At 37.8% G+C, this 20,233-nt stretch overlaps 1 long non-coding RNA gene across 1 annotated transcript; it reads right to left on the reverse strand.

Moving 5' to 3' along the window:
* Nucleotides 1-513: 513 nt before the first annotated feature.
* On the reverse strand, nucleotides 514-12,352 carry LOC132425568 (uncharacterized). Its single transcript, XR_009519459.1, has 3 exons — nucleotides 11,989-12,352; nucleotides 5,023-5,172; nucleotides 514-786 (listed from the first exon to the last, which is right to left on the reverse strand). It is a non-coding gene; the product is annotated as an uncharacterized lncRNA (long non-coding RNA).
* Between the last annotated feature and the right edge of the window lie 7,881 nt (nucleotides 12,353-20,233).

Raw genomic sequence — 20,233 nt, forward strand, 5'->3', positions numbered from 1 at the left:
GTGGGTTTTTTTAAGTCGACACTCTTCTCTTGATTCATGTAACTTCAGAGGAAGGCAGCGTCTACTCCAACACTCTTCATTTTCAAAACTTAACTTTTTCCAAAAAATTAATGGTTTAAACATCAATAAATTACCTTTGCCAAAAGTTGAAATTTCTGTCTTCATCATGTAGGGGCCAATGCTAAGGATTTCCTATATGCTATGTGTCAGATAGACAAGGCAAACTGGACTCAGAATAGATTTTGAAATGTACTTTCTTACTCAGTTTATTATCACCAATCCTGTATAATTATAGTAACTTCTGTCCTATTTGCATGACAGGTCCGGTTAATTTATTATTATTTATTATAATTTATTATTCAGATACTACTTATTCATTTCCTAAATCATCAAGGCCTCTGATATTTCTTATCTCTCTGCTTATTTGCTTTGCAGAAGTTGGTTACCATGCTCATTTATTCTCTCTCTTTTTTTTTAAATTTATTTTTGGCTGTGTTGGTTCTTCGTTGCTGCTCAGGCTTTTCTCTAGTTGTGGCGAGCGGGGGCTACTCTTCGTTGCGGTGCGCAGGCTTCTCATTGCAGTGACTTCTCTTGTTGTGGAGCACGGGCTCTAAGCACGCGGGCTTCAGTAGTTGTGGCTCGTGGTCTCTAGAGCGCAGGCTCAGTAGTTGTGGTGCACGGGCTCAGTTGTTCTGCGATATGTGGGATCCTCCCGCGCCAGGGCTCGAACCCGTGTCCCCTGCATTAACAGGCAGATTCTTAACCGTTGTGACACCAGGGAAGTCCCTATTCTTTCAAGAAGCAGAAAGAGAAGAGGTTTTAAAAATCTATTTGCCCAATGAGATAATCCATGTGACTAAACCTACCCACCAAAATCTGTACTATACTTCTTCTACAGAAATAGGGGTGGAGCTGTACACATAGGCAGAGTACATTTATCAGAGTTCCCTGCCTCCAGATTACGTTCTTGGCAAAGACATGTGAGCAGAAGTGATGTGTACCACTCGAGGTTCCAGACCTGCGCATGCTCTTTAATGTTTTTCATGTTTCCTAAATGACTGCGACAGTAATTCCTAGGGCAGTCCTGTAAGTATCTTGTTGAAGATGGCAGAGCCAGTGTCAGCCTGGGTCCCTGAAAGCCTTCATAAGAGCTGAGCTGCTGCTAACCCAGAACCCTGCTCTTGACCAAAGAAATAAACTTCCTGTTCTTAAGGGAAATGAGTTTTGAGGATCCTGTCTTTTTCTGTAGGTTAGTCTACCCTATCTAAAACAAAGTATGTAAAAAAACTCTTAAAATCTAAAGTACTGCACAAATATAAAGTATTACTATAACTCAAAGCTTATGAATAAAATTACAATGAATGAATGAATGGAAGTAAGTGATTTGGGTTATGACCATATTTTGTTTTTCTACATCATGCCCATTTCCATTAGTGTGGTAATTGAGAGTTAGCTGTTTTAGAATGGTCCAACTCCAGTCAGAACACGTAGCTATATTGTTCAAGGTAAAAAATTAAATAAAAGAACCAGTTCACCATTCTCACTTCCTACTACACACACACACACACACACACACACACACACACACACACACACACACAAATACAGTTTCCCTTCAATAGGGCAGATTTTTAGAATTTCTGGAAGCTATAGCAATACCCCTGCAAAGAACATTTCTCTCTGAAACCTCCCATTTTTAATGCTTTTCTATTATATCTGTGAAGAAAAAAAGAGCTTCAATTAGTAGCTTATTTGCGAGCAACACTTCTTTTCACAATTATTTGGTTCATTTAACAAAAAAGATGTACCCTCATATTAAGAGTGAAAAGGTGTTTTTGAAGGTGGAGGCAATTAAGCTGGGTGAGTTATCAAAAGTACATAGAAAACAAAACAAAACACTCCCGCAGCTTAAATGTGAAAAATTATGCCATCGATTTTGCAACATTTATTGTATAAATCGTGTGTTTCTGTATTAGGCCAGGGATGCAGAGGATGTAATGTAGAACAAAATAAACAGTGTCCCTAATTTTATAGGGCTTACTTTTGAGTGGGGGAGATAGGCATTAAATCAATTATTCATAAAAAAATTAAATAATATGAAGGAAGAATATAGGGAGCTATGGGAATGTATAATGTTTGTCTTGGTAGGAGAAGGATGAGCAAAATGAGATCTGAAGGATGAGTAGGAATTAACTAGATAAAAGAAAGTACAGGGAAAAGCATTCTAGTAGATGGAACACGGCAAATTCAAGGCACCAAAAGAGGTCCACTGGATTAGGGTGCCGTGAATAGAATAAGGCTGTAGGAGTGGATCAGAGAGGCTCTCATGGGGAACTTAAAACTATATGAAGGGTTTCCCTGGTGGCGCAGTGGTTGAGAGTCCGCCTGCCGATGCAGGGGACACGTGTTCGTGCCCCGGTCCGGGAAGATCCCACATGCCGCGGAGCGGCTGGGCCCGTGAGCCATGGCCGCTGAGCCTGCGCATCCGCGTCCGGAGCCTGTGCTCCGCAACGGGAGAAGCCACAACAGTGAGAGGCCCGCATACCACAAAAACAAACAAACAAACAAAAAACTATATGAAGAGCAGTATGGAAAAACTGAAAGGGTTTAAGAATGGATGTGATTTTCTTGTCATAAAGTTCATTCTGGCTGCCTTGTGGAAGATGAGTGTTAGCAATATAAAAAGATCAGCTTAAAAGGCAAGGTAAAGGAAAGTGATGGCTTGGATTTAGACGGAGGTGTTGGTGAAAATAGAAATAAATAAATATTTAAAATACATATATTAAAATAATAAAAGACCATCTGTGTTAATATGAATTAGATAAAACTGTATGTAGACTATTGATATCAACATGACTTAGATTTTATTTTTTGTTTTTAGCAAAACTCTGCCTAGGTAACACAGTACTATAAATCAGTAAATAACTTTACTGTTTGCTTCAGGAAATCTCTTCAGATCAAACTGTTAGAGACAATAATCTGCTCCTCCGGCCAAATAACTTGCTCATCAGTTTAGTTGTCAAGACTAACTTCACAGTATCCACCAATTTTAAACTTTGCCCAGTTCTCCATTTCCCTTCTTGAAAGACTCCTTAAAATTCTTCAGGCCGGACCCCAAATCCTATAAATATCTCACCTCTGACTACCTCTTTCTGAAACACTGCCGAGACCCCGTCAAGGTGGTGTTCTCCCTATTGTAATGAGTTAAGAGTGCTTCATTAAAAGATTGAAGATATTTTGAGGAGCTCAACAAGGTAAACACAGGAAGTAGTTTCACAAACACTCACATAGTCATACAATGAAATATATGAAGCTATTATTGCATTAAATTACACTGTAGCAAAGTACTGGCATTGAAAAATGTCACACCATGTTAACTAAAAATTCAAGTTACTAAAGAGTTTACTTTAATCCCAGTTTAGTTAAATTTAGTTTAATCCCAGTTTGATATGTTTGGTTGTTTGGATGGATGGATAGGTAGATAGAGAGAGAGAGATGAAATTCTCAAAGGACAACCTCCTAAATTTTAACTGTGCTTATCATTTTATCTTTAGGGGTAAGAATATGAATGAATTTTTTCCCAGTATTTTCAAATTTTTCCTCACTGAACACATTCTACTTGTGTAATAAAAACAATGAATGCTATGAAGAAATAAAACTTTTGAATTTGCATATATTGGGGAATTGGAATATGTACTTCAAAATCAAAAAAGTTTAGAATTTATAAACTCTGAGGTTTCTTCCTTAAAGTTTCCTTGTTTGGTGATGGGGAAATAGTGTGGAGGAATATAATAACTACTCTTTTCATGGCATAGTTTCACAGTAACCATGTAAGATACATGATACTTTTCATCTTATGAATGAGAAACTGGGGCACTAAGTGTTTAAATAACTTTATTTCTCACTAGAAACAAGGGCCAGTTGGCGTTACTCTCCAGAGTATCTGATACTAATAGGTAACATTTATTGAGTACTTACTATGACTCACAACCCTCTGAGATAGTTTTCTATTATTTTCATTTTACAAACAAGCAAACAGAATGGACCTGTGTGTCCAAAGGGAGTGACAAGGTAAGGAATCAAACCCAGATAAGCTGAACCCCAGGGCCTGTATTTTTTAATCACTGTTATCTTCCATATGTTTATTCGTTTTACACACCACAGCTAGACACTCATAGATACACTTTATATTTTTCAAATGGATAACTCTGAAAATATTTAGCTCCTTAAGACTGGTTGCTCTTTAAGGGGAGGAACAGTGCGAATGAAAAAACTACAGAAGACTACAGAAGTCACTTGGCTTCAGGGGAAAACCAGCTGAATTTCCTACTTCACTAATTTAACCACACTAATCCCCAAGTGTCAAATAGTCTTAACCAATCAACAGCTGCTTTTCCAGAGAGCTAGGTGACTCATTTTCTTTTTTTTTTTTTTCTTTTGCAGTACACGGGCCTCTCACTGTTGTGGCCTCTCCCGTTGCAGAGCGCAGGCTCCGGATGCGCAGGCTCAGCGGCCATGGCTCACGGGCCCAGCCGCTCCGCGGCATGTGGTATCTTCCCGGACCAGGGCACAAACCTGTGTCCCCTGCATCGGCAGGCGGACTCTCAACCACTGCGCCACCAGGGAAGCCCTCATTTTCTAAACATACTGCTCATGTAGCCACAGAATTTTGGCTGAGCCCATCCTTCCCCTCTCTCGGAGGCCTCGTCTTCAGTTTTTGCTTCTCCCTGGCTCTTATTCCTCAATTTAGGTTTCTTATTTAATCTTAGGGCTAATCTAGGTTAGGATCTATCTGCAAATCTGACTAAATGTTAAGGGGGAGAAGTTAATGATAAAATCCTAAGTCTTTACTAGATATTCCAGTGACTAGAGGGAAACACTTTTCCTTAATGTTCAGCCCATCTCATTTTTTAGCATATTCCCAAGGTCTACTTCCCGAACTTCAATCCAGGCTCTTCCAACAGTCTAGCAAAGACAGATTCCAGGTGATCCCCTGAAATGTAAGGAAGGATTAATACTCACGTGTGTTCTATCAATAGCTACACTGCCACCTGCTGAAGTCTGCGCAATCTGGCTTCCGTCCCTCTACCGCTCTGAGGATCCTACTAATAACCAAGGACTCCCAATGACTAAATCCAGGCAACTTGACCCAAACATCATCTTCATGGCAATCTGTAGAAATATACATAACCAATCATGTAGCTTTTCTTAAAACTGTCATTCTTTGACTTATTCAGTTCCAGTTCTCCTGGTTTTCTCACTGCTCATTATTCATTTTTCTGCCTGTTCTTCTTCCTTTTTGTTTAAACGAAGGCCTTTGCCACTACTTTGGAGTGTATAACACTGCCAAAGACCTTGTCTCTTGCCTTCATGTGGGTAACTCCCACATCATGGTCCCCAGCCCCATAGCTCTTCAGAGATGCTCAGTTTTATATCCCACTTCATGCTTTGATGCCAAAGTATATCCTTTCCAAAGTCTTAATTTATGTTAATGGTACCATTTCCCCACTTATTCAAAATCAATCCTTGGAGTAATGTTTGATTTTTTTCTTTATATTCCCCATTTCCAACATTATCACATCCTGTAGATTCTACATTAAAAATATCTGTTTTAAAAATACCCGTTAGGATTTATTCCTTCCCACTTATATGCCATCATCATAGAGGGAGTCTATTGTCTTTGTGCAATGGTCTCCTGACTGTTTCACCCACTGAGGCTTCTCCTCCAAGCCCATTTCCCTAGTCTTCTATGATTTCCATTAGTCATATTCTATATTAAAAATGAGGACATGTTAAAAAATGAGACCTAAAATAAATTTTCAGACTCATCTGCATTCCTTCCATAATAACTATCATTTATTTAGCATCTACAATGTGCCAAACACTTTGCTAACCACTTTACAGATATTGTTTTTAATCCTTTCAATGATCATAAAAAGTAAGGCTTATTATACCTAGTGTACTTTTGGACAAACAAGATTCAATTAACAGGATGTTTGCTTTCATAAGGTCACACCTTAGCAGGCAAATAGAGCTGTCATTTGATCTAGATCTCCTGGATTCCAAAGCCTGTTCTAAGAATTTAATATATGATACTACAAAGATGCAGAAATCAGATAATCACTGAATACAAAATAAAATTTTGGTTCATAAGTGACTATATATCAGAAAAAATTTTAAAGTCAATCCAGTGAAGTTAATCTCAGGATTCTTATTGATATACAATGAGATTAAGTAGAAGTACAAGAAAATAGTTATTGGGACTTTAACCTATCCTAAATTTCTTAGCTCAAATTGAAGAAATGGTAATTTCTGTAATGGCCAAGTATTTATTTAACCCAACACATGATTATACAAAAGATGTCTGTAATGAACCATGTGCTAGAGTGAGTTTGCCTCTCATGTAATATGACAGAAAGACAGCAAAAAAATAACTCCCTATTTGGCCACCTGGAAGGAAAGTAAATATGTCTATGAAAATGGCTCTGTGAAGACCCAAGATGCTACAGTTTATGAAAAAGCAGAGCTTTTCTCCACCCTCATAAAAACAAAACAAAACAGAACAGAACAAAACAAAAAGCTGATGAGCTATAAGCTACTTCCCAGAGAGGTACCAAGTTGTTCCATCCTTGTTCTTATTTATTCCTCTGTTTCTTTTTTTGCCTTCATGTCATTACACTGTTTTTATATAACTTTTGATTCCTTCTCTACCACCTCTCCAATTCTGTATTTACAAATTGTTCCAGTGAAGGAAAAGGCATTTTATGTCAAACAACACAGTTTATAGTCCAGCCTGAGGAGCTTATTATGCATAGGAAGTGAATGCAAATTAAATTAATTCTGGATACAACTGAAGGCAATCCTTTTTGTTCACTGAAGAATTCATCAGCCTCTGAAGCCAAGATCAATCCAGAAATAAAAGGAAGGCATGTTGGTGTATTCAAATGTCAATTGAATATAGATTATTGCCAGAATTTTGTAGAATCTGCCAGTGATTCCTAAGACATTACTTTAAAACCAATATTTATGTAACTAATTACAATTTTCTGCTTTCAAGTGTCAAGAATGAGCTTGAATCACCTTAAGCAAAATCGAAGAATTTATTATAAAAATTCAAGAACATTTTACAAAACACAAGAGAAATAATCTTTTGTCTCAGAGAGGTTTGGAATTTAGAAATGGAAAAACATCAAAGAGCTAGCAGTATTTTCTTACTCCATCTTTCATTTACACCTCTTTCTGTGCTGTAGTTTTTACTTTGCATGGCATAAAGTGGCAAGGTAATCCCATAAGTTTGTACAGGTTGCTGACTGCACAAGGGCGTCCAGCCTTCGACACAGTCTAAAATACAATCTAGCTCTGCTAACCAAGCTGTGAACCCTCATGGTTGAGTTGTCCTAGAAAGGGTGACTTCTAGTTTCTAAAAGGCAGCATATAAGTGGAGACCCTATCAGATGCCGTGGTTTTACATATTTCAGGTCCAGTCACACAAAGAAAATGAATACTGTTCAAACTACAAATCCCTAGTAAAGAGATTTTGATTGAATGTGGTACCCAATTCTGGTTCAATTAGCTGTGATTCAGAAGGTAAGGAGATATATATATATATATATATATTTTTTTTTTTTTTTTTTTTTTTTTTTGCGGTATGCGGGCCTCTTACCGCCGTGGCCTCTCCCGTTGCAGAGCACAGGCTCCGGATGCGCAGCCCCAGCGGCCATGGCTCACGGGCCCAGCTGCTCCGTGGCACGTGGGATCCTCCCGGACCAGGGCACGAACCCGTGTCCCCCGCACCGGCAGGCGGACTCCCAACCACCACGCCACCAGGGAAGCCCAGGATATATTTTTTAAAACTGTGAATTGGTTAGTCTTTGGTGGATAGGGCATTTATTCACAACACCTCTAAATTTTTATAACTCAGACTGCCCACTACCCTCTAACTCTTAGAGATTTCCTAAGAGTCAACTACTTATGAGATGTATATCAGAATGGAAAGTATGCCAGGAGCAGTAGAAACTATCTAGATTTGGAGGAAGAGCTACTTCTTTTCTTCTCTCCATATACATAAAATTCTTTATGGGTTGGCTTTGCATTTTTAGGGGACTGGAGATCAATTGATTCTTCAATTAAAATATAAGGTGTGGTTGTTGAAGTATTTGTTTTGTATATTTTCTCCAAAATAAATTTTGTCTTCCTCTTATGGTTACCAGATTCAGCAAATAAAAATACAGGGCACCAGTTAAATGTTAATTTCACATAAATAATAAATAATGAATAAGTATGCCGCATGTATGAATTTCAGATAAATAATGAATAATAAATAATAAGTATGCCCCATGTAATATTTGGGGCATAGATATACTAAAAATTATTGTATGGGGGCTTCCCTGGTGGCGCAGTAGTTGAGAGTCCGCCTGCCGATGCAGGGGACACAGGTTTGTGCCCTGGTCCGGGAAGATCCCACATGCCGCGGAGCGGCTGGGCCCGTGAGCCATGGCCACTGAGCCTGCGCGTCCGGAGCCTGTGCTCTGCAACGGGAGAGGCCACAACAGTGAGAGGCACGCGTACCGCAAAAAAAAAAAAAAAAAAAAAATTATTGCATGGGGTATACACTAAATAATCATTCATTGCTTATCTGAAACAAATTGACCTGGGTAACCTTCATTTTATCTGGCAATGGCAATCTTACTTCCTTTTTATTATAAGTAGAACCCTAGAGAATTACTTTTAGACATTTTTAGATCTAATTTTGGCAGAGGGATGGAGTTAAGAAAATAGAAACAGATGTCTAGCCCTACACGTGAAGGATACTAAAACTTGACCTGGTGGCTTTACAGTGGAATATGATAAATGATCACCTGGTCCCCATGAGTAAAAATGTCTGTGTTCTCTTTGGGGAAAGAAAATGAATGAAGGCTATCTTGTATTATTTTTATAGTATTTACATGTACTCAATCATACAATAGAGCAAGGATATTTTATAAGTAAAATATAACTAACAAAATAGCACATAATTTCATCAGAAAGCTAATTTACTTTTTTAGAGCTGAGAGAAATCAGATGATATTTCCATATATTAACATTGTCACATCTCTTTTTACTTCTTTTATTTAAATTAATTATATAGAATTGCTGCAATTACTTATAGTTAATAATTAAAACAAATCATCTAATGTTGCCTTTAGTCCTTGAGACTTAGTCCTGCTTTTAAAAAGTGGCACACTGGTATGTGTGTTAAACTTAAAAATTTAAATCATAGAATTCTGAAAGAAGGTAACTGTCTTATTAAGTCATCTACAACCTAAAAGTTGGAATAATTATTACTTAAGTACACATAAAATGTACTTGGGTTTAGACTTAATCAGGTAATTACAGTAAGAGTATGATTTTTGTAAGAAATGAGAGAAATATCTTAATTTTCCTTTATTACTCAAAAGTAACAGGGCTTCCCTGGTGGTACAGTGGTTAAGAATCTGCCTGCCAATGCAGGGGACATGGGTTTGATCCTTGGTCCAGGAAGATCCCATATGCCACGGAGCCACTAAGCCCGTGAGCCAGAACTACCTAGGCCGTGAGCCACAACTACTGAAGCCCGTGCGCCTAGAGTCCATGCTCCACAACAAGAGAAGCCACTGCAATGAGAAGTTTCAGTAATACCCGCTCACCGCAACTAGAGAAAGCCTACGCACAGCAACAAAGACCCAACACAGCCAAAAATAAATAAATAAAATTAAAAAAAAAAAGTAACACTACCATGATTATTTTAGAGATTTGATGAGCACCTGTTCTGTTCCATGCAGTATACTAGTCAAAATATACATTTTAATCTTGTTTCCTTTCCATAATTTTTATAGAGTAGAAATTATGATCTAGATTTTTAAAAAACCTATTAGAAACTGAAACAAATATTTATTAGCTTCTGTAAGCCACACATATAAATAATAAGTGATCATATCTGGTTCTGAAGCCTATATGAGATACCATAATAAAAAAATAAATTCGTGTGTCACTAAAATATTTGACCCACACCCAAGTCAGGAAGTATTGATATTTATTTATTTATTTATTTATTTATTTTTGGCTGCATTGGGTCTTCGTTGCTGCGCACGGGCTTTCTCTAGTTGTGGCGAGCAGGGGCTACTCTTCGTTGCGGTGAAGCAACCGATGCGTGGGCTTCAGTAGCTGTGGTATGTGGGCTCAGTAGTTGTGGCTCTGGGGCTCTAGAGTGCAGGCTCAGTAATTGTGGTGCACATGCTTAACTGCTCCGCAGCATGTGGGATCTTCCCCGACCAGGGCTCAAACCCCTGCCCTCTGCATTGGCAGGCGGATTCTTAACCACTGTGCCACCAGGGAAATCCCAGAAATATTGATAGTTTATCTTGGTTTCTCCTTTTTTTACTCTAATAAAGATAAATATATGATTTTAAGAACTAATTAATATTAGTATTCAACAACTTTTTTTGATGTAGTGAATTATTTAGCTTCAAACATAGTACATTGTTTAGGGGACATAGATAATGACCTGTCAACTTTTGGTGGAAATACTTTTATAAGTTATAGTAATTTTTCATCTTTGAAGAATACTCTCAGTCTGAGAGATTGAGCAACATGGCGTTGACCACTAGAGGGCTTAAAATTTGCAATCTAATGGTACTGATGGACGTTTCGTTTAGGGCTTCTGGTAAATTTTGAAAAGGGAAATAGACACACTGACTCTATGGATCTCATGTGCTGAAAAAATGTTATAATTAAAGTTAGTTAAAAAAAAGTTTTAATATTTGTTGGAATCTTCTAAACAATTGTAATATTAGGTTATTGTACAATTACAGTTATTGTAAAGTTGTACAATAATTTTACAATTGTTATTTGATAAATTTCCCAGAGAGTCTTAGTGAAATTGGAATATAATGTTAATTGAAAGCATTCTTTCCTAACAAAAACTTACCTCAAGGTCCAGGCATATATGATACTTAGAGTATGAGAGGAAAAAGTAAAAATAAATCCTTCATTTGAAGGGCTCCAGGGAAAGCAGTGTTTTCAGGAGCCAAGTCAAAATTCAGCAAAACTCCGAAGAAAATGTTCAGTGAAGAGGTTAATGAAGGAGAGGAGTTTTCTGATGACAGGAAGTAAGTTTGGGCAGAAGGGCTTAGATGGCCAAGAGTCTGGGCGATGTGTGATCAGATTAGCGGGGCTGAGAGCAGGGTGCATGAAACTGAGTGATCTGGGAAACGTGCACTTCTCATGGGTGATACAGGAAAACTGGTTTTGGAGGCACGATGGGAAGAAGACACAGGACACAGTAATTAAAGATCATGGGGTGGTCGGTCTTTCCTGCAGCTGCAGGTGGGACGGTGGTGAGGCCATAGTCTCATCCCTGGGGTTTTAGAGCAAGGGGTAGATGGAGATCTTGGGCCTTATGCTGCTGGAGAAAAGTAGCAATTCAGTTCCCCTTGCTTCCCATCAAGGGCCCTCTCTACTAAGTAATTCCATTTATTGGAAAAACTCCTACAGAATCTCTAAGCCCAAAAGTCCCCTGCTTTGTGAACCTTTCCAGACCTCCACATCTCATAGTTAGTCATTTCCTCTATAACCCAAATCACTTTGCACAAACAGCTCTTTGAACCTGTATGACATTTTATTGTAATTGTTTACCTGTCTCTCCCAGTACACACTGAACACCTTGAGTAACAAATTGTGGCTTACTTTGTATCCGTACTACAAAGTAGACCATAACCACACAACTCGGTAACAAACTTAAGATCTATTAAGTGCTCAATAGCTTTAAAAAAGTGACTTAAAGTGAATTAAAAGACTGCTTCAGCAGTATTACTATTATGACTAACTGCTGAGAGTTTCCTATGGGTGAGCACTATACTAGTATGTTGTATATACCCAATCCTGATTTGGTAGCTGTCTTAGTCAACTCAGGCTGCTATAACAAATATACCACAGACTGGGTAGCTTAAACAACAAACATTTATTTCTCACCTCTCTGGAGGTTGGAAGTCTGAGGTCAGGGTGCCAGCACGGTTGGGTTCTTGATGAAGGTCCTCTTGCTGGTTTACAGATGGCCTTCTCATTGTATCCTCACATGGTGAAGAGCAGAGACAGAAAGAGAGCAAGTTGTCTCATGTGTGCCTCTTCTTAGAATAGCATTAATCCTATTCATGAAGCTCTATCCTCATGGCCTCATTACCTCCCAAAGGCCCTGCCTCCTAATATTATCACATTGAGGGTTAGGATTTTAATGCATAAATTTTGGGGAGACACAAACATTCAGTTCATAACAGTAGATGATACTATTGTCATTTTACAAGCAAGAAAGCTGGGACTCAGTCTCAAAGTTTATGCAGTCAGGAGGATGTAAAACCAGGAATCGGTCCTAGTTTACCTGATACTAAAGCCTTTCAGTTCTATCAAATTGCTGTCCTGATTCCATTTATGTTCTCATCCTAAACTTCTAAGATCTAGGAGTTTAATTATTGCCAGTGCAGATTTAACACCACAGTGACAAAAATAGAGAAAATGAAAGTTGTTAATTTTATTGTAATATTTACTGTTTATTAGTGTGACTGTTTAGAAAAATCTTTCTGGAGAGTAAAATAATACAAAAGGAAAAATGGCTGATATAATTCAAATTTGATCAAAACTTACTTTGGTTTACAGGACAAAATATGCAAATTATACTCTGAGGGTAAGCTCAGCTAGGAATATGCAGAGAGCTCTCAAACACTAATTCCACCCAGACAAAAAGAAATATGGAAATGTCCTAGAATGTCATGAAGTTTCACAGAAATTCTGACATAGGTAATAAAATATGAAACTCTATTTTGCTTCTAAATTACTTAAATTAAGCACACTTTTTAGAATGTGGGAGGCCAAGTAGCCTTATGCACGTTTAACTTTGTAACACTCTTCTTCCCTAAAGTGAGAGCTGTTGAATATCCATGGCCCGTGTTGAGTTTGCCCAAGTCAGAATCCCAGAGGATCCCTGATGTGAATCTTGCGTTCGACATGGCACATGAAAATCACAGAAACTTCCTTCATTGGTAATAGCTTAGGTGTGCAAGGCCAGAGTAGGGGCTCTCTGTCGTTCTGGAGAGAGAAAGATTTGAGCACATCCTCAGACCTCAGAAGGAAAATAGCATTCTATTTCTTTATTCTTATTTTCTGGGTCATTCACAAGAACATCAGGGTCAATAAAAGGATTCCAACTACGTACTCAGTAATCAAAACATTCCATTATTGGTACTGTACATGTGACAGTAACTTGACTGTACCCGGGAGACAAGAGAAGAAACATGAGCAGCAAGTATTTTTTGGAACAAAGGATGTTGTAAAGGCCAGTGTCATGAATAGGTCCTTAATAGGTAAAGCATTTTTTAAATTACCTTGATTCAAGTAAACAACTAGGGAATTCCCTGGTGGTCCAGCAGTTAGGACTTGGCGCTTTCACTGCCGGGACCCTGGTTGGGGAAATAAGATCCCCGCAAGCTGCTAGGCATGCCTCCCGCCCCCCCCAAAAAAAGGCAAGTGGCCAACTAAATCAGATGATTCAGTATTCAGTAAAATAACTAAATCCAGTAAAACATAAAACACTAGGTCTTGAATTATATAGTTGGGTGGTTCACATCCAGATATGCAGATAATATGCAAATCTTCACTTCATTTGATGCTTCATAGGCATATCTTGAGGTTTACAGGTAAATGGAGTTGGTTCCTTAGATAATTAACAGCCTATGGAAGAGACCATTCTATCAAAATTGGACTTTAACTCTGTGAGTTACAACCTCTGACAGAATGGCACTTAAGTTTCATTGGCTAAACTGCCAAAACTACCAGACTCTGAAAGAACCTTCAGGTGCTTACCCGGGTTTAACTCTTTCAACACCCAACAATTTCTGTCTAGACTAAATATGATCATCAGATTCTCTCATATAACCACTAGACACATCTCAATAGAATTTATCCTGTTGAGTTTTTAAAAATTTGAACAGGAAACAGGAACAACAAGAGTTACTAGGTATTATTAGGTATTACTAAATTTATCAGCTATGATCTCAGATTCCTATCTTTACCTTTAATCTTTACTTGCTGATTCTGTTAACTATAGCCTTTAGACTTTTCCTAAAATCAACAATCCTGCTAAGACTTGAATGCTGAGGGTATAGGGTAAGTTAGGAGAAGTCAGGGTTTGGGGTTGGCCCTGTAAGAATCATACTGGCTGTATGGTAAATCAGAAAGGCAAGAGCTTGTGTTCAGAGGGGTCGGCTAAGAAACAGAAGGTTAACATGAAAAATTCAGTTTAGAACTGTCAGGTGGTAGGGATCAGAATACCAGTAGAGAGATTAGGATGGAGAAGGTCAGAGACCTAGAAGGGATGGAAAATAAAGATGGGTCAGGTACTTAATCTTTTGAGTGTGTGTAGCAGGAGGCTAGACTCTAAAGCACAGAGTCTAAATAGTTGTAAATCATTATCATTAGTAATAGCTATTCTTAGCTATTTTTATTAGCTTTGTACTAAAACTACTATGGAAGAGATTCTCACAGAGCTCTCATGTAAGGCCTCATGTTATAAAAATATTGGGCTTGAATGAATGGGTAGTTAGAGGCAAGCGAGACCTGCATGGAGCAGGAAAATGAGGGGTGGAGAGTCAGGCAGTTTTCCTACCTACAGGATTCCAAGAGGAAGTGGACTTCGGTTTGTATTCCAGCTTCATCACATATACCTGTATAGTTGAATTAAAGCCATTTAAATCTCCCTGATAATATTTAATACGTTGGGTTGCTGTGATAATAAATGAAATACTCTATGTACCATATCTGTTTAGAGTAGCCACCCAGTAAATGTTAACTTCCATTCTTCTTCATCTACCACTTAAGCATCACTTATAGCACTAAGTGTAGTCTTGTACATCTCACTAGAGTCTTTATTATTTGATGATAGGAAATGTGTGCTGTCTTTGTGTGCATGTTTTCTTTTTTTTTTTTTTTTTGGCCGTGCAGCTTGTGGGATCTTAGTTCCTCAACCAGGCATTGAACCCTGGCCCTTGGCAGTGAAAGCATGGGGTCTTGAGTACTTGAATGCCAGGGAATTCACTGTGTTGTCTTTGTATCACCAGTATCTGCCTTGCACATAGTAGATGATCAAAAATATATTCCACAAACTTGGCATATCTGGAAAGTATTCTCTTAAAAGAGACCAGGTTGATAAAATGGACAACATCTAAAATTTAAGACATCAAAAAATTTATCAAGGGGTTTTAAAATACCCATATAAACATCATGTATATTTTCTAGGATAGATATCAATGAGATTTATTTTAAAATACTGATGGAACTCTCTGGTGGTAGGAATTGGAAATATGGTATAAAGTCAATTAAAATACTCTGAAATGGGCCTGCTCCCAATTATATTAATTTAAAATACTAGACACCTGCTTTCTCAGCATCCTTTGCTGCTGATTTAGAATTCAGTTGAAAGGTGCTGGGGTGAGGAACATCTTGAAAGAGCTATGTCAAGAAGAGAAAGTGTGTATAATAGATAGAAAATTGAAGATGGAATACCAATATGCAGTCATAAATTTTGAGTTTGGTACTCTAGGAGTAGACTACTGCTGGTTTGGATGAGGGTGGATTCAGAGAGGGAGAAGAGTCAAATGTAACCGACTACACGAGCATCGCCCCATACCTCAATACGTTTTCTGACTGCTCCCAGAACATACATCCATGTATCCAGCAATGCTGCCCTTGCACATTATCAAATTTTCACTGGCTACTGGGTCATCCAAATCAGCATACACATATACTGTAATATCTCTCATCTAACAAGAAAACAACAACAAAAATCCTGCCTGTTTTCACATTTTCTGTCCATATATATACCCCATTTGTAGAAAAATTCAAGGAGGAATTGTCTGTGCTCATCTCTATTTGCTATCTTTCTATTCTTTTTTGAACCCACTAACAAGTCTTTCTTCCCCATTCAACTAAAATTACTCTTGTTAAGGCCACTTGTGACCTTTTGTTGCTCAATCTAACAGTCAGTTTTTAATCGTCAAATTACTTGAACTCTCATCAGAACTTGGAACAGTTAATTATTCACTCTTTTTTACAGCACTTTCTTCACTTGGACTTTTGGACAACATTCTGTCTGCTATCTCACTCGACATTTTTCCCCTAACTCCTGAGGCTGCTTCTTCACTTTCTCAGTCTCTAAAGTTTGGAATTTCCCAAAGCTCAGTCCTTGGGACTTCACTGTTCTTTAATTATACTTACTCCTCTAGTGATCTCAATCCAATCTTATGACTCCAAATGATATTTATACAGGATACATTCCAAAATTCATAACTCTAGCTAGACTTTTCTCCTGAACTTCACTTTTATACACCCAATTACCTACTTGACATCTTCACTTGGATTAGAATACATATCTCAGACTGTACTTGTCTCAGACTGACTCCTAATTCTCCCACCCCAAACACTCAGATCAGCTCTTTCAGTGGTCTTCTCCACAAGTCATTACACAGTTAATGAAAACTGCATCTCTGCAGTTGCTCATGGCAAAACTCTAAAGTCTTCCTTGCTTCTTTTCTATATCTCACATTTGATCCATCAGCAAATTTTATTGGTTGTACCTCAAAATATATCCGGAATCTGTTCACTTCTCAACATCTCCATCGCTACCACTCTGGTTCAAGACATCATCAACTCTCACCTCAATTACTGCCAGAGTCTCTAACGGTCTCCTTACTTCTGCTCTAGATACATAGAATCTATTTCCCATCAGCAGTTGGTGTGAATTTTAAAGAACACATCAAATTATGCATCTCTCCTTCTGCACTGAGCGAAACCCAAAGCCTGTTCTCTGACGCTCAAAGCCCTAAATACTTTGCCTCCTGCTACCTCCCCGAGGCCAGCTGCTCCCACCCTCTGCTTTGTTCACTGTGCTCTAGACATACTGGCCTCCTTGCTCTTCCCTGCCTTTGTGCTTGTTACCTTTGCCCAAGACAGAGATAGCCAAAGCACGATTTTCCTCCTTCAGTTCCTTCTTGTCTCTCTATCAATGTCATTCTATCGTGAGACATTAACATCTTTCCCAGACCCTACCTGTCCATGGAGCTCTCTAAGGTACTGGACTGTAGTCCTCTGTGGCTGACTGGCTTAGAGCCTAGGCCTCAGAACCTGACCTAGTACCTGCCTTGCAATTTATCTTTCCTGACTCCAGTTAACCTCCACAGCTCGCTGCCAGCCCTTGCCTTGGCCCCACCTAACTTTGGCCACAATTAAAAGCAGCTGCTCACAGGAGCAGTTCCTCAAATTGGCAGCTCAGTTCTCTGGCCTGTTCCCCCATAGTGCTATGGTTGGTACTGGGCCTTTGAACTCTGATGATGAAGGAGGGCATCTGTATGGGTTGTTGGAGAGACAGCAGTGAGTGATAGGATAAACAGAGAATCAGATGGCCCAGTTGGCTAGGCTTGGCTTCATAATAGGCCCTGGATAAACTCTAGCCTTCTCTTAGAATTTCTTTTGTAAATCAAGTGAATTATACTTGCCCAAGAAATAAACTTTTTCCTTTGACATAGTTCAAATAATATATTTCTCATAAATGTGAATGAGAGTTTATAGCATCAGGAATTGGGCAAAAGTAGAAAGTTATTATTCAAGAAGAGTTTAATCACTGCTAAATTAAAGCATGATGATTCATATTAGTATTCCCAGATTATATAAACTTAGAAATAGCATGGGCAGGTCTATTAAATTGAAAAGTCTATTGGTGTTCATAGTGATTTTAAGTTTGAAGATAGTAAGCCAAATGGAAAGTCAGAATGATAAAGATTTTTTTTAAATGCTGGTCAGGAAGAGAGGTTTCAAGAAAATTAGAGGAAATAAATTCAAATTTTTTATGGCCCAAATAGCTTTACCATTGCTGTTTAGATAGCCATTTAAATGGCCTTTTCTGTTGCCATTATTTTTTCTCTCTCCTCTCTCTCTATCAGCAAGCAGTGATATGTCTGCAACATGTCACTGCCTTACTTAAAAGTATCTGCTGTCCTTCAGCTCCCAAAGAATCAATTCCCTAATCCATTGCATGGCATGCACACTCTTACTTCTTAAGATTCATCCCCGACTACCTGTCTATTCCTGTATTTCTAGCTGTAAAATAGGGACTCCCTAACTGTCCAAGAAATTTTATTCTTCCAGGCTTTTGCTAGGATTATTTTCCCATCCAACAATACCTGTATCTTCCTTTCCTGGCTGGGAGAATCCTGCATATTCTTTAAGTCCAGATAAAAATTTACTCCCTAAGGAAGGTAGTTACTCTCGTCAAGCAGGATTTTTTAAAGTTTTTCTCATTGACCAAGGTGGAATTACAGTTTAGATGTTAAAACATATATGTCTAGTATTTGCAATATAAAGAACACATGGCATGCTTACATAAAGTTTCTCAGTTCACAAGCTTAAATCATTTTATAAATATGAAGAATGAATTCTCTTTACCACCAGAGTAGGAAAATAAAATGGTGTTAAATGTGATGATGTGACAAAAAAAAATACACACTTAAACTCCACTGGGTGTTTAACACACCAGTAACTGCTAGGAATACATTATACTCACCCAGATGTTTCCATGAGTCTGAAACAACTAAGATCATTTAAGCAGTTCCTTTTTCTTGGAATGTTCAAAAATATTTGCAAGATTCATTTAATTAACAGTTTTGTGTGTGTACATGTGTGTTTAAAGGATCTCAGACACACCTAAAGGTTTTCAGAAGTGTTATTCAGGTAAAACACACATTGATAGAACAAGACAGTCACCATGCTGCACCCTGCTTTTAAAACTGGCTGTTCATGTGAACTGGTATTACTTGCTAGCATTGTCAAAGATGAAGAATCCTGAGAACTTCTTGAGCAGGTAGATAGTAAATCTAGCCATCAACCTGAGTTCTTCTTTGTCTTGATGATTCTTATTTTTTGGCCAGAGTTACGAAAAGCCAAACCTTCAAATAATAGGCCTGTTTCCTGTGCACTGGCAAGTTCTGGTTAGCTGGCAGACAGGCCTCTGGCAAAATCTAGGCCTCTCATGTACTAGGGAAGAAAGCTGTTATTTTATGGCTGACCCACAGGCCCTGATTCAGAAATAGTCTGAGTCATGATGTATTTTTAAAAATATCTATTTCAAAACTGTAAAAAAAAAACAAAACAGGGCACAAAAGCAAAAAGATAGCTTTAATGACATTTTCTACCTTGGACACACCAGGCATTACATATCTGTTGCTTTCCTTGTTCAAAGGAAAAGCCCATTAGACAAAACCATGACACAAGAAAGGAAATCATGACATGATTTAACGAGCTTATTAGTAGTTTTCATTATAGATGATATTTTTTCAACAGAGTTATGAAAAATGTCAGAAGGTACTCAGGGCTTTATGTAGGATTATTTCCATTAAACTCAATGACTATGTTTTACAATTCAGAATATAAGCATCTAATCATTGCAATAAATATTTGTAATAATATACAGTTTAGCTCATTTCCCTTCCCAGTTTTATTTATCACCCTCATATTAAATTCTTAGGGACTATATGTCTATTAATATCCAAAGGAGTCTTACATGTATTACATATTTCAAATACTATTATTTATCAATGCTATTCTAGAAATTTAATTAAAAATGTAAAATATCTTAAAACAGTCCAGAAAAGTGGGTACTTATAAATTTAAAAAATTCATATATTGCCTAGGGAAGAAAAAAATAACTGAATAAATAAAGGTGCAATGGGACCAAACTGCTTTTGAGGACACATCACAGAAAAGAACTCAAATCTGTATTCCATAAATAAATGAAATTAAATTTAAATCTAATAGTCAGTGTTTGAAGGAAACAATAATGTGGCACTAGGATATATAAAGTGAACCACAGCATGTAGGAGCTATGAGTTTCTATTCTTATAATGAATATTACTCAGGTTTTATACCAAAGTTATGATAAATTTGCATTCTGCAATTGCTCTGTAATATGGAAATTGTGCAATGAGATTCAAAGAACAATCTATTTACAACTTAATCTTGAGGAAAAATTTCTTGGGTTAAACACCACATCCAAATGGGTATAATGGTGAAATTGGGGTGGTCACCTAGAAATGATACATCAGCCCATTCCTTTAAAATTAACACTATTTCTTCTATCATAGGTATTTCCAGTTCCTCTTGTATTTAAAAGCACAGATGT

Source organism: Delphinus delphis, chromosome 5 (assembly GCF_949987515.2).
Source record: "Delphinus delphis chromosome 5, mDelDel1.2, whole genome shotgun sequence".
In the NCBI taxonomy this organism is placed as follows: domain Eukaryota; kingdom Metazoa; phylum Chordata; class Mammalia; order Artiodactyla; family Delphinidae; genus Delphinus; species Delphinus delphis.